Source organism: Melospiza melodia, chromosome Z (genome assembly GCF_035770615.1).
Source record: "Melospiza melodia melodia isolate bMelMel2 chromosome Z, bMelMel2.pri, whole genome shotgun sequence".
Taxonomy (NCBI): domain Eukaryota; kingdom Metazoa; phylum Chordata; class Aves; order Passeriformes; family Passerellidae; genus Melospiza; species Melospiza melodia.
The window spans coordinates 82,604,524-82,619,494 of NC_086226.1; the positions used below are offsets into that span (position 1 = coordinate 82,604,524).

General features: G+C 38.1%; 1 long non-coding RNA gene across 3 annotated transcripts in view; it reads left to right on the top strand.

Annotated features, from left to right (window-relative positions):
* Positions 1-14,880, top strand: part of LOC134431784 (uncharacterized) — a 44,981-nt gene extending 30,101 nt beyond the window's left edge. For 2 of the 3 annotated variants that reach the window (XR_010031093.1, XR_010031095.1), the window contains exon 5: positions 173-8,571. This is a non-coding gene — a long non-coding RNA (uncharacterized LOC134431784). Of the gene's footprint in view, positions 1-172; positions 8,572-13,745 lie in introns of those variants that run through there. The other variant, XR_010031096.1, reaches the window with a different exon arrangement.
* The last annotated feature ends 91 nt before the right edge of the window (positions 14,881-14,971 follow it).

A 14,971-nucleotide genomic window follows, 5' to 3' on the forward strand; every position in this document is an offset into this window, starting at 1 on the left:
TGCCTGAGCATGAAAAATGACTCCTCACATTAGAATTCACAGCACTTAAATACAGAGGAAGTTTAGCATGGCTGTATCAGGGTCAGGTGCTTAAATAAGTCAGATTTCTTATCAGAGTTTGCATGGGAGGAAAATGTGGTAGCAAATTTTGAGCTACTGATTTTATTTGCAGCATGACTACATGGACCTCTGGACAAAGCAGTTTTGTGGAATCAAGATTGGAAATACTAGGCTGAAGGGAAGATCAGCCTGAAATAACTTAGAGATCATCAGTTTCCTCTTGGGAGCGTTAATTTAGATGAAGCAGATATGCAGTGGCTGCCCTAACAATGAAAATTATTAGAGAGAGTGATTCATTTCCTCTTTTTCCTTTTTAGTACCATCTGGCAGTGTGAATTCGAGACCAGAAGTAAAAAATGCAGTTTTGTTCAGCCTGACAAAAACTGGTTAACGTGAAGTGTTTAGAGAAAGGTGCTTGATTGCTTTACAACCATTACTTACCTAGGATGTTTTCCAAAGGCTTATGTATAAAAAAAAAGTTAGTTTACCAGGCAGTGATCCCTTTCCAATATCAAATAAAAAAAAGGGGAAAAGGGATTATTGCATGAGCTGAGCCACTCCCCACCCAGATGTCACAGCTTGCCATACCAGTTCTCTGGAAGTTCACAGGGAGCCAGTGACTTTCCCATTTAAGCAGTTACAAGCTTTCATTCACTCATTCATTCATTCATTCATTCATTCATTCATTCATTCATTCATTCATTCATTCATTCATTCATGTCTGTTTCAAGGCACTTACAAAGAAAGGACTAGCCCTAGAGACTTTCCTTACTAGGAAGAAAGAAGAGAATATGCTTTTTCCCCTCATTCATTGTTCACAAGACTGATTTGGACTAGCTGTTGAATCTTAAACCTGTAAATTTTTAAACTATTGCCTTCGTGCGAAGGTCTCCATTTCCTACAGTGCACACCTTGAAATAATACCCAATATGACACACACTACCATCCCAGGAGGAAGAATATGCTTTGCCCTTGCCTAGCCTTCTGAAGAGAGGATGCTGCTTGCAGCAGCCCTGAAGCGCTAAACCAGCAGGAAGAACCCCAGAAAACACAAAACACACAAGGTTCTTCATACTTCTGTGTAGGTGTTAGATACACAAAGGAACGCATTAATGCTAGTGGAATACATGTTATCTTTCAATTATTTCAACTGTCAGGATCTTTAGGAAGGTTTTAATAAAAGTTTCAAAGCATCTCAAAAAAATCACTAGATTTAATTTTCCACCATATCCAAACTGCAAAGGTCCTTAAAACAGTTCTAAACTTTGCAAACAACTACAACTTGGTTCTAACAAAATACTCGGGATGTTAAATGACAGATGTACTTACCTATTTCATCATTTACAAAGCAAAGCACTTAAAGCCCAAGCAGTGAATATTAAAAGCCATAATATATTTTACTTTTCCTACATGACAAACATCCATTATTCTTCTCTTACTCACATTTACATAAAAAGAATGCATTTTTCATCATTACAGGATAACTTTTACTCTGACCTGTAGATTTTCTCCGTGTATTTGTTGAACTAGTTTCAGTTTCTAAATATTTTATATTAGGTGTTACATGGGAAATACTATCATTCATTAACTTTCTGAACTGACAATTTTAATTAGTTTTCCAGAGGATAGCATTGAACATACAGTTTCATAAAGTGTATAACAGTGTTTATGGAAAAATTATGCATCTCTATTTGCATTTGGGAATGATTAAAATATTATTAATGTGTAGATACATCTTTTAAGTTTGTATTGGGATTAGAGCTGAAGGTTAGTTTTGAAAATAAGCTTTTAACCTATCAAAAACTGACTCTGTATTTGAGCTATAAGTCAAATGCAAAGGAATCCTAATGTTCCTTCCAGTCTTCCACTGGATCAGATACCTGTATAGTCAAACACAAAGGCTCCTTTCTCCCAAGCATTCTTACATGTGCTTACAGCTGCTGCTCAGAGCAGACCCACAGCACACAATATGTGGATCAGGATTAACACTGATCCTACTAGATTAAATTAGTTTCTTAGTAAGCACAGGAAAGTAGGGTCAAAAGGCATCTCCTTGGTCATCTTTCTTCCTGCTTACAGCAGTGTAAAATATTTGCACCTTGATTACATCATGCAGAGGCCATAAAGCTAATGACGTTGTTAAGTATTCATCAATTTAACTCTCATTGCTTGTGTTGCCTAAGTACTTCAACATACTAATATAATTTGGCTAGTCCACTGCTTCTAATACAGATTGGATGACATGAAAAACTTGCCCACAAATCAACATCCATCTTTTAATTACTTACAATTCTTAATTGTGCTAATGAGATAAAAAGAACCCACTAAGTTAAATATGCAAAATGTTTAGAGGATGACAGCCACACTATCCATCCTAATTCTTGGAAATTAATGCAGATCCACACAACTCCCAAATTTAAATTCATCTGTAGTTTTGGCTAGTCAGACTCTAGATCCTGACTCTGTTGAGACAGCACATGATCTCCCAACATTTACCAGTCTTATTTCAACACAGTGCTTACAGTAGTGCAGTACTTTTAATAATGTGTGGTTTCTGGCAGTAAATTTCTTTTCTGGCATTTTTTTCATGTAAGTCTATCCATACTGAAGCCATAGCTCCCTTCTTTATTCTCATTTGTCTTTGCTTGCTGATGAGAATTCTGAATGGAAGAGAGGAAGTTGAAGGGAAAATTAGGAAAAAAAATCAATTAAGGGACAGCAAAAATGCTCTGAATGAAAGGTGTGAAAAGATGCAAGTCAATACAAGAGAAACCTATCAATTTCCTTATTGTGACTATATTAGAAAACTGTGGCTTCTGCTTGCCAAGAGCATGAAATCAGTAATTCTTTCCTTTATCATTATAGATTATGGTGACATGACTTAGGTATGGTAAGAGGAGAGATCTAATTACCAACTGATGAGTCATGCTATACAATTTTAGTTGTAATCAGTCATGTTCTAAACAGAATTCCACTTGCGTGCTGTGGATGGAAAGACACGATGATTTATTTTTCAAACTGGCAGTGTCATTTGATATATTACAAAAAAGCAACAAAAAGAAGTAACTGTCTAACAAAATATTTACACAGCATGAAAAATGCCTACATTTCTACAGGTATCATAACACCAGATTTCAGTCCTGAATGTGAATGGTCATCGCACAGTCCGCCATTTCCTACATGAGACCACAACGCCTTTTCCCACTATGTCCCTTCACATTTTATACTGAATTTAATGTGCAATTCTATTGCCAGGTTTTTCAGTCTTGCAAAATCCTTCAGTTTTAACTTGTTCTGACAAAACTTTGTATCTTCGGCACCGCTCATCCCTTTTTCTGTCTTCTGAGAATACGACGATTGCTACAATGTGCAACAGACAGCCATGCAAAACTCTTTTTTCTGTTGACTTTCATTCCCATTTTTAACTGATTATTTATACATGATAATTTATCCTATCCATTGCCAGCCTGGTTTTCTAACAAACCTTTGCCAAAAGCCCCTTAGAATTAAGTAGGCTTTACTAATAAATTCATTTTATGTGTGTTTGTAGTCCCTTCAAAGGAGGCCAAGAGTCTTATAAAGATGAACTTTAAAGGAGTCATGATGACTCTTCTCAAGTAGGTCATGTATTTCCATGTTTACATTCATAATTTATAGTTTTCACTAATTAGCCTGTGAAAATGATCAAGCTTAGAGGCCCCCTACACTTCTGTAAAGAGTGGTAATATTTTTCAGTCTTCTGGTACCAAAGAAATTTAAGCCTTCCCAGTAGTGTTACTGAATCCATTAACTCACCTGCAATCACCTTTCATTGCAAATACCAGTTGATTCTAGTCTTCTGTTTGTTACTGATCACTTGCTGTATTTTTCCCTTACCTTTTCCTATGACTGCTTCAAACTTCATTCAGTCCTCTGATGATTGTTCCCCTGAACCCTCCATACAGGGTTCTGACATTTGATTCAAACTTCGGCTCTATGAAATCATCAAATGAAAGATGTTCCAAAGAAAAAAGGTCACTATTGAAAACGTAACATTTAAATACCATAAGTAGATCATGCAGCGGACATGGGCACCTCATCTGTTTGCTGTAAGACTTGTGCTAACTCTGATAAATACTGAGTGGCATTTATCACCCAAACCTACCAGCAGATATAGGCAGAACAGCCCCAAACACCTTGAGGCCTCTGCATAACGCAGCATTTGTTTAAAGACCTTACCTGTGAACTAGGGGTCCTTGGATTTTGACCTTGGTAATGCTGGGTCATACACTGGAGACCTTATGGAGCAAAGCAACTGGATTTGTCAAGGAAACTCAGCCACATGTAGAGAGAAATTCACCTGCAGGGTCTGGAGGAACAGACTGGAGACAAGAGGCTTTGTCAAACCAATCCCAGCTCTGAGCAGAAGCACAAACATTGACAGCCCTGTTTGGCTGAATCCTGCAAATGGGGATGCTGGCCTCCCTCAGAGCCTACAAAGAGAATATGTTTGGCTCAGTGCCTAACTTCTACATTATTATTAGGAGAGATAGATTATAACTTCTGTGATTCAGATTCTCCTTCATAAAACATGTGGATCAGAGTCCTGCCCTATACCTCAGGGGGAAAAACACATTAAATATTTTAAAATGTTCCAATATAGCTCCTGGAATTGAGCTCTCAAAATTCATGCCTTACAGGGAATTCAGAGAATTCAGAGCAATTAGTTTTGTTAATTGCTGTGTTTTGTAATCTCGTGAACATTTCACGAATTTTCCTGTCCAGCTCTGTTGAAGAATTTTTTAAATTATCTAAGCCAGCTTAGACAAGGACCCTACTCTAAAATCTAGGCTGAAAATGCTATGAAAATGACAGTGTTTGGGTACTTTGGCATTTGATACCAATTTCACACTAGATGTTCATAAAGAGAATGTGTGTGACAAAATTGAATGTAATGAATGTTTTTTCAATATTGGAGAAGTTTAAGACTTAGTTGGAGACTCAGGCGGATTTTTATTTTATCATATAAATTTGATCTCCCATAATAAATATAAAGTTATTATAGCGTTTATAAAATAGGTATTATTATTTACTTAATGGCCCACAACAACTTCCACAGAGAATTTATATTTCACAGATCGTTGACTTGATAGATTGTGACAGCTCTTCCAAAGATGTTTTGGTCCACTGGGTCATTACAGATAGCATGAACAGACAGTAAATCTGTGTCCTACATACCCCAGTAACATTTTGTTCAAAACATTTTAGTGAATGGGATCAAATCTGTTCAAAACATTTATTTTATTTTTAAAAGACAAACCAGCATGAGGCACATCACAGACTATTTGCTAGCAAGTGCTTGAAAAAGACATGGTGCAAATTCTACAAACGCGCTTTTACACATGCCCTGTTGAAAAAAGCAGATAAGTCACAAAAGATAGAGGAAGAAATAAGCCTGTCTCAGAGAACTTACACTGTAAACCCTCTTATCTCAAAGATATCCCCTGCTAGTTTCATACACAGTAGTGTTTACAAGTAATGAATAAGCTCTCTGGATTTTGATTATTACAAGATATTAAGTCCCAGCCCTGAAGACTACACATAACCTTCCTCCCATTAATTGCCCATTGCTTTCACAGAAATTGTTTGCACATGTACTACTTTATCTTGCATGATTTCAGACTAGTTTTGGGAGGCAGAGAAATCCTTTAGCAAATGAGAAGAAGAACATTGAGCAGAAAGGCTGTAGTAATCTCTAATCATGAAGCATCACTTCTAGACAAGGTGTAAAATTTTAAGATCTCTTAGACTCTTTAAAATAAAGATGAACATTACTGATGCCCTCTTAGGATCCAGAAATTGGCTGAAAAAAGCCTTTATTTTTCCTTTGAACATCACGATAAAATAAATAATTCTTCCAGCTGCTATCCCATCTTGTCAAAAGTGGACAACCTAAACTAGAAGCTGTTTGCTAAAGTAAGCCATAAAGAAGACAGTGAGATCTTGAATTCTAATGCCAAGAATGGCACCCCTCAGCCCTGATTTAAATTCCAAAACCTCAATTACTACATCCAGATCAGATCCACAACAACAACTCACAACAGAAGCATGCCAACAAAGCACCAGATAGAAAGATATGGGGGAGGGAATATATTTTTTAAAAAGTCAGTAAACAGTGGTAGGCAAAAAAGAGGGCAACATTTTGACTTGATTAGGCTTAGATCCAGGAGAGCAGAGATTTAGCACTTAGCCTAAGGTTGCTACTGATTTCCTCAGAACAGCTCTCCAACAAACACTACTGAAGAGCAAATCAGTTTAGAGGCATCTAACCAATCTCTTCCTGCCAAAGGTTGAAAAGGGGGTGATTCTAAACCAGCTGCTGCTTGGGAGTAGTGAAATTCTAGGGCAACAGGCACACTATTAATAACAGAAAATGTAACAGAGGGGTGTGGAAACGGCAGGCTGATATATAAATATAAAGGCCAAGGCTTTAACTCCGAGAGCTGCATGCAGTGTGGGCTGGCATTATCTACCTTTGCTCTTGGCCTCCTGGCTGGCACAAGGTCTATCTTCCACCATGGCTTTCTGCAGAGTTCCCACTCTGGTGTAAGGCATTTCACACTGAGGCACCCCAGCATCCAGATTTTGGAAGAAGAAGAGGGTGTACCAACTTCAAAATATTCATTTGAAGTTACTGCTGAGAGGCTGATGAAGTCTTGTGCAGAATACTTCCATTTTATGTCTAACAAAGCAAGTACCATGCTTCTACTAATCAGTTGTATGGCTCACAAAGCTCTATCACTTGCATGGAAAACAGTATTAACCACTTCTTAATCTTACTCTATTTTCAGTATTGATTAACATATGCTTTGAGACCATATCATATTTTAATTGGGTCAAAGTATTTACAAACAGGACCTAGGTAAGAAGGTAGAAAAAAGAGATGAAACAAGATTTTGGTGCAATTACCAACTTTAAAACACCAGATTTTAGCCTTTCTTCTCTTTGAAAATTATGAAATAAGAACGCACCAAGCTTTCATATTAGAAGTGAAGAGAGACGGAGTAGAAAGTACCTTCTCTGCATTCTTTTACTCAGGATAATAGATAACAGCCTGAGGTGTTAGAGTGCCTATTTTCTCCATACTTTACCAAAATCCCACTTGCATTGTCTTCTACACTTCTGGCCAAGAGCTATGACTACTGTTTATTTTCCTGGGCAACTGAGATGACTTTTACACTGCTTGGCCTGCTGGTGCTCAAAATAAAGTGAGTAGCCCCATCACAGACACTTAGGACAGTATGATAACAAGGAGGTGATTAATTTACAGAAATTGATTTATGCAACAGGTTTTGTCCTTAGTTTTATCTAAGAATGCTTCATGGCTAGATTTCATGCTTCTGAAATGAGATTATTATTCAGAATTTGTTGTGTATAAAAGCAGCTGCATAATTTGTAGGTTGGTAACTATTGACGATCATGTTTGTCTTGAAAGAGTGCTCTTCAGTAAAACTGATTATTCAAATATGCTATGGATTGGATGCCTGAAATCTAATAAATACCAAAAGATAAAAGTCTTCCAGTGGCTCTGCATAGATGAGTGGGATTCTGGGCAACAGGCAGATCTACTGAATTCTAGAGAAGAGTCCCAATAAGGGCAATGCTATACTTTACTAAATTCTGGGCTGTCTACTGGAAGATTAATGCAAAGATCCAATCCATTAACACATGTTGCAGGCCTTTTCTGTTTGTAACCAGAAAAATAACATTTAATTTTACTATCACATCCACAAATAAATATCTGCATGTGTTGTGACACATTTGTGACACGAACATTTGTTGCTGTGAAGGGTGATCCATCCAGATCCTGGTCTGATATTACTGTGGTTAACCTGCAGCTGGGATTCCCCCACAATCTCAGCTGTGGAGCACATCTCTGTACACTCTCCTCGTTCCCTTTCTAGGGACAGTTTTCAAACCTGACATTTTTGGACCAATAAAGTTCTGGGGCATGTGATGAACATGTGTCCCCCATGTGCCAGTCCTTCCCTCACCTGCCAGGCATCAGAGGGCGCAGCCCCTCCCTGGGCTGATGCCGTGCAGGTTTCTGTGAAAGGCTTGTCCCTGGTCTAACAGTGACACAAGGAGGACAGCAGGATGACTGACATTGTCTCTGTTTTCTGTAGCTCTTTCTACTGTTATTACTGGATTAGCAGCTGTCCCCAGACACCGCACATCTCTGCTGGAACAGCTATTTTTAAGTACCTCTGAAAACATCTCCCCTTTCTTCCTAAATTGACTATAGGCAAAGCAAAATAGTGGTTTTACATACCCATAACAAATAAGAAGCCTAGAAACTACTGAAGCATATTCTTTTTCATTTTATTTAATCAAGCTTGTCCCTTTCAAGATTCCTGATACCCATTCTTTAGGTTTCCCTTCCTAGGCCAAAACCTGTTACAACATTTATATAACAGGAAGACAAATACTTGTTAGACATGTAGTTAATCACTCAAATTCATTACTTCAGCCTCTCCCAAAAATTTTTAAGCAATGATCCTCTTTTTTTCGTTCTGCAAGTTTTGATCTAGGATTATTTTGAACTAACATCTGTTCTCTCCTCATGAGAAAAAGTGATAACAAATACAATTTCACAGGTGTCCATACAGGTAAACTCTGTGCTCGCTGCCTGAACACGTGCCACTTCTAAAATTTGGTCAGAACAAGAAGTAAATAAATTTCATATCTAAAAAATATCCTTGCTTTGCTTTGCTCTGTGTTAATGTTTTGTTGAAGGAAGATTTCAGATGATCATCACATAGTCTATGTAGCAATTACATCCTATCTTTGCGAATGTTTGAATTCTTTTTAATTTGCTCTAAACATTTCATCTTTGCACAGATTTTACATTGCAAAAATGTAGAAAACAAAGAAAAAAGAATGGAATATGAGATTATAGGAATTATAAAAAAAAAAAAAAGGAAAAATATGCAGGACTATTGTACATTGGAGCAGGTTATAGCTATCAAAACCTTTCCTTTTTGAAAACTGCGTCCAAAGAGTGCAGATGCACATGGATTACTTTCATAGCCATCATGTTGCCAGAAAAGCACCTAAAGGAGGAAAGCTCTGTGGCAGAGATGGAATGCCATGCAAAAAGGTGTTGGAGAAGCACTGGCATGAAAGAGAGCACTGCGTATGGAAACAAATGGTCACGTCATGCATGTTTAGAAGGATTGTCCTCTGGCTCAGGCACTAGGCTGGGATCAGAAGATCTTGGTTGGGTTTCCCGTTTTGCATTAATCCTTGTCTGCCCTCCACCTAGGAAATCTGTCAGTTCAATCCAGCCTTTCTATCAGAGAGTGATAGTGGAACACTGTTTCATCTGTTTTGACTCCAGCCTTACAGAAGTAGGAGCTGCCTCTTACTGTGTGGTTGCACAATGGCTTCAGTGCACTTGAGCTTCTCCTCTGGGGTTTTTAAGCTCTAGTAATGAGGATAATGTTAATTTAGCAGATAGGGTTTTTTTATTGCAGCTGTCAGTTGTGCTTGACTTGTTCAGATCAGATTTGGGGTTTTGCTTATCCGTTAATTTAATGCAGCATGCTTAGATATCTGGGAAATAGATACCTGAAATAACCTACCCAAAAGCATTCTGTTGCCAGGTGGGTGCTGTTCTGGGAAAAGAGACCAAGTGATAGAACAAGAAGAAATTGCCTCAAGTGGTGCCAGGGGAAGTTTATACTGTATACCAGAAAATATTACATCATCAAAAGGATTGTCAAGAATTGGAACAGGATGCCCAGGAGAGTGGTTGAGTCACCGTCACTGGAGATATTTAAAGGAGGTGTAGATATGGCATTTATGCGCACAGTTTAGTGGTGGACTTGGCAGCATAAGGTTAATGGCTGGACTCAATCTTAAGAGTCTTTTCCAACCTTAGGGATTCTGTGATTACATGATTCTCTATTTACTTTTCCTTAGTCCAGTTTGAACCCTGTTTATCCCTGTGTAAATTCAGTGACTCTCCAGAAGTATCTGAAGTCCATCCTGATACTGCCCCTCAATAAAAGAGCAAGTTTACCACAACTTTTTTTGGATGACAAAAAGAAGTAAATGAACACTGTTCTGCTTGCTGGACTTAAAAATCCTGTGATGGGCAGTGTCCATTTTAGTTGATCACAGATCACTTCCACTTCTTGTGAGCTGTTGCGAAAAAGATTGTCTTCTCTCACAGGGAGGGCTGTGGGACTAGGCATAGACCATGGCTATGAGGAATGCTTCCTGCCCACACAGTCCAGTGCAGCCTTCTGCAAGATGAAAAAATGTTCCTGCAACAGAGAGCAGCTGCTTGGGCTCTGAGGAACATTTTTCCAGTAGGATAGGTGAGGGCAAGACAAGAACAAGAAAGCCTGAAGGGCATCTGAGGCAGACACAGAGGAGTTAGGTGAAATAAGACAGCCAGGGGGCTGGGGTGTCGCAGGAAGATCACCCTTGGGACACAGAGGGGGGTTGCACAGCAATTCTGCAGCCTAAAAGCTGAACACTACTGCGCTGGGAATCAGTCTGAAAGAAAGACTGCTCCATCAAGACAAAAAAAAAGGGCATGGGGCAGTTTTGTTCATAAACATCTTATTTGCATTTCAATTTACTCTAAGCTTTTCCAGTACCAAAAAGAGTTCAGAGTTATGATGCAGTGTGTCTACAATGCGCAGTCCTGCTAAACCCTGTATTTTGACATTCAAAACTCTTTCCCCTGTGTGAATGCTCACTTCAAGGAAATGGTCCAAAGAATCCACTGATTCCTCTCCAAGCTCAGGAACCTATAAAGAACTGTCTTGTCAAAATTGTGATTAAAGTAAGGAGTTTGAAAGAAGACATGTCACAGGAAATGGGACTGAATTACTAATCCTTGGGTACCCACAGCCTCTGCAGTGTACAGGACCTTGCTGCAGAGAACATACCTAAGGGAACATTCAGGCTGATCCAAGATAAAGACTATTCAAGATACTTTGATGTTGCTTGGGTAGTTTTTTGAAAGTTTGGGAATTAAATAAAAAAACTAGTTTGAAAAAACAGTAAAATCACCAAAAGACAACTATATCAGGCACAGAGAATTAAGTCATCTGCTAATAAATTCAGGGTAAAGTTATCACTGTTGAAACCACAAATTGCTTTCACATTCCTCTGTTATTGGAAACATTTTAAGCTTTATTATTTTAGCTTTTTAGGCAGTTACTTATCTGGGCTTTGGGAGCCACACAATGAATTGAAAGGATTTGAACCTATATCTTGCATCTCCCAGGAGTATGCCCATAACCATTATTCTGAGGTGGTTTTCTCTTGTTTCCTGCTGTTACTTTGCCAGCCTGTGTAAAATGCTAAAAAAGTAATTGAGAAGGAAAGAAATAACCAGGTGGTGACAACAACTTTATGAGTCTAAAGGATGTGACACGGGTCAGTAAGGATAGATCTAGAAGCCTGTGGAAAGATAAGGTACTCACCCTCTCACTCCAAAGTTGAGAACTTTGGATTCTGATTCCTTGTGAAATAAAGTAACTAAATCACAAAAACTAAACCAAACCAAACAAACAAACAAAAAAAAAAAGCAAAACATACACACACACACAAAAACCCCAAAGCCAAACAAACAAAAATAAAAGAGAACATCAACACTCAACACTTCCTTTTTCAAAGGGCTTCAAGTTTTGCATTTCTCATATTAAATAAAAAAGATGAAAAACAAAACTAGATATTTCTAGTAGAGGCAATAGCATCATGGACAGCACTGTTCAGCCTGAAGAAGAGACTGAGGGGCGGCTTTGTTAGGGCTCAGCTGCCCTAAGGAGAGCAGCAAGGGCAAGTTCTGATCTCCCCTCTCTGGTGACCAGCAGAGCACACAAGGAGAGGCATTGAAGGTGCATCAGTGGCTGCACCTTCACTGAGAGAGAATCTGGTCACTGGAATGGCCTCCCAGGGAAGAGGCCACGGCACCAAGCCTGTCAGAGCTCAGGGAGTGTCTGGATGATGCTCTTTGTCACATGGTTTAGTTTTAGGTAATTCTGCGAGGAACACTGTTGTACTTGATGATCCTAATGGTTCCCTCCTAACTCAACATATTCTGTGAGTCTCTGATGCTCTCTATGATCTACCATTTCTTTAAAGTTTTATATAATCCAATAGTTCACTTCTTCATGCTACTCAATTATATCTATTAATTACATTCAACTTATTAATAAGAAGAGTTAAATTATTTCCAGGCCCATGTAGAAAGTGGGTCATTTGTCTCAGCAAATGAACCATTAGATTAGATAGAAGGATCAATGTTTCACAATATTGATACAAAACCAAGATTAAATCTTTTGGACAAAATTATTCTGGTTTTAGAAGTTCCTACTGAGCAGAAAGTCTCTGTAGAGATGGGAGGGCTGAGAAATGACTGATTATGATCTGGAATTAAAGGATATTACAGACAACACTGGATTATCAGACTATCTTTCCACATGAAGATTTCCACAGAACAGAATGTAAAAACAGATGAGTAACTCCCAACAATACATTAGAAATTGTGATCTAATTAAATTTTTTTGAAATTCTGTACGTGTTAATGATAGACAAGGAGAGACAGAAGGGGATGCAAGGAATGAGGAAGGCCAAATGGTTATTGCAAAGTAGAAAGAGCTTTATATAATACCAGCTCAGAAGAAAACAGGACAATGTTATTTTTTCAGAGATCCTACGGAACATCTAATTTTGTTTCTTTCATTTAATTTCTTAGGGAGGGAAGAAAAAAAGCACATTGAAATGTTAGAAATAAAAAGAAAACCTAACTTTAAAATATTATCACAGATTGTCCCTTACAGTTCAATTGTCAGCACACAATAATCTTATTTCCATGAACAAGATGCTAGGCAGAAACAATTACATAATATATCTAGGTTTTAGTCAAAATTCCAAGAGTATAGTGAAGACAGACACAGACAGCAATTTCTGCTTCAATCAGAATTAGTGGTAAGAGAACTGGCTTGAGGCTATCTGGCCATGGAAATGGTAGAAAAAATGTTCTCTTTCTCATCTGGTCCAGTGAGCAGAATATCTTCTAGAGAGACTGGGAACAAGTGGTGAATTGCCAACTGGAAACACTGGTCTAGCAAACGCATTTGATGACATTACAGTGTGACTCATCAATTAAACTTATGCCTCATCTTTTAAGTTATATTCATGTAGACTGAAGAGTCTATAACACACAGACTACCAGGAGGACCAGATGCTTCCTTCTATTAGTCCACACACAAAAAAATTTAACTGAATCCATTTGAACTGCATGTGTGTAGTTTCTTCCTGTCTTAGGACAACATTCTTCAATTACCATGAAGGATGAAAGAGCTTTTAATATGAGAAGTTGTCAGCTGGATGAAGCTTAGAAGACACGTCTTTATCAAAACCTGACTTTTAAAGAAAATTTCAAGTATGGTTACAAATCTCAAGAGAGAGTTTCATAATGGAATTGTCTTATCCCAATGTACTATGACTGCAGCTGTCTGCAGTTCTGAAATACAAACTAGTGGAACTTGACTCTTTTCAATGCAAATGCCTGAACACAGCTCATATTTCTTGGGTTATACACTACTTTTGCATTGACATGCTCTGGATGAGAATTAGAAATATTTCAACTGATTATAGTGCTCATGCTTTTACTTTTTCAGAAATATACCAGGAACATTTACCAGTGTTTAGAAGAGCCTCTGCTCAGATCTGAAGAAAAATCACCTGAATGTTTCACTATTTTAGCTTGCCTCTTTTATTTTAACCTGTCACTGTATTGTATAAAAATTCAAATCTCACATGATAAATTTTGCTTTAAAATATTTCTATTACCTTCAATAACAGTGATAACAATTTGTTTTTCCAGTAGCAGATATCCATCGGGTACTTTGTTTAGATAGATACATACATCAAATAACTGTTATATTAAAGAACTAAGCCATCTGTTAGTGGCTGACACCACAACAGAACCATAATAACATAATAAAAAATCCTGCAAAAAATGACAGATTTGAATCTGCAATGCAAGCACAAGGTATAAATAAAAGTGCAGCAGAATAAAACAGAGCCACAAGTTCACTAAAATCACAGTCCTTGTCTGAACAGAATAACAGCAAAACCTTGGCTCTAAATGTAGGTCTGTCCCTAAACATCAGCTGGTGGAGGGCTGGAGATCCCCAGCCAGCCTCTGGAAAGGTATATGACACAAAGTGGAGCATTGCTCTCCCTTAGTGATTCCCAGGCTCCAGTACACACCAGATAACTTTCTGGTTTTGAAGGACATAATTTTCCATTGATTAAAATTAATCAGAAAAATATTTACAACATCATTTCATAAAATTATGTATTTTTGACTCTAAATATTTTTTTCCCCAAAAAATGCCGAACAATCTCAAAACGATCAAATACTTTTCATGGAAGGTAAAAAGAGAACAGTGTGACACACTGAAATGCAGTCTTATAAATAACAATGATTCAAACGGTGCCAAAGGAATATTTCCAAGTGAGCAGCCTTCCCTTTCAGCAGTATTTCCACGATGGATAAAGCTTTTCAGGAAAAAACTGTAATTAACCAGCTTTACTTCTCAGTAAGGCAATAAAAGAGGTTTCACAAAGACGCCCAAGAAAGCATAGACAAATTCACTAAAAGGCAGGGAATTCCTCGCACATTAAAATGTGTGCATTAGCATTCATGCAGGGGCTCTCATCTGAGGCTTTGAAGAAGAACCTTTCAACATCTAAAGTACAGGGCATATATTCTTTTACAATACAGATGCTGGAGTTCGCCTTCAGTAAGCGGGGCCGGGCGGGAAGAGCGCGGGGAAGCCGCGGTGGAGCGGGGAAGGTTTGTGCGGAGCAGGGAGTGCTCTGTGAGCCCGTGTTTCCG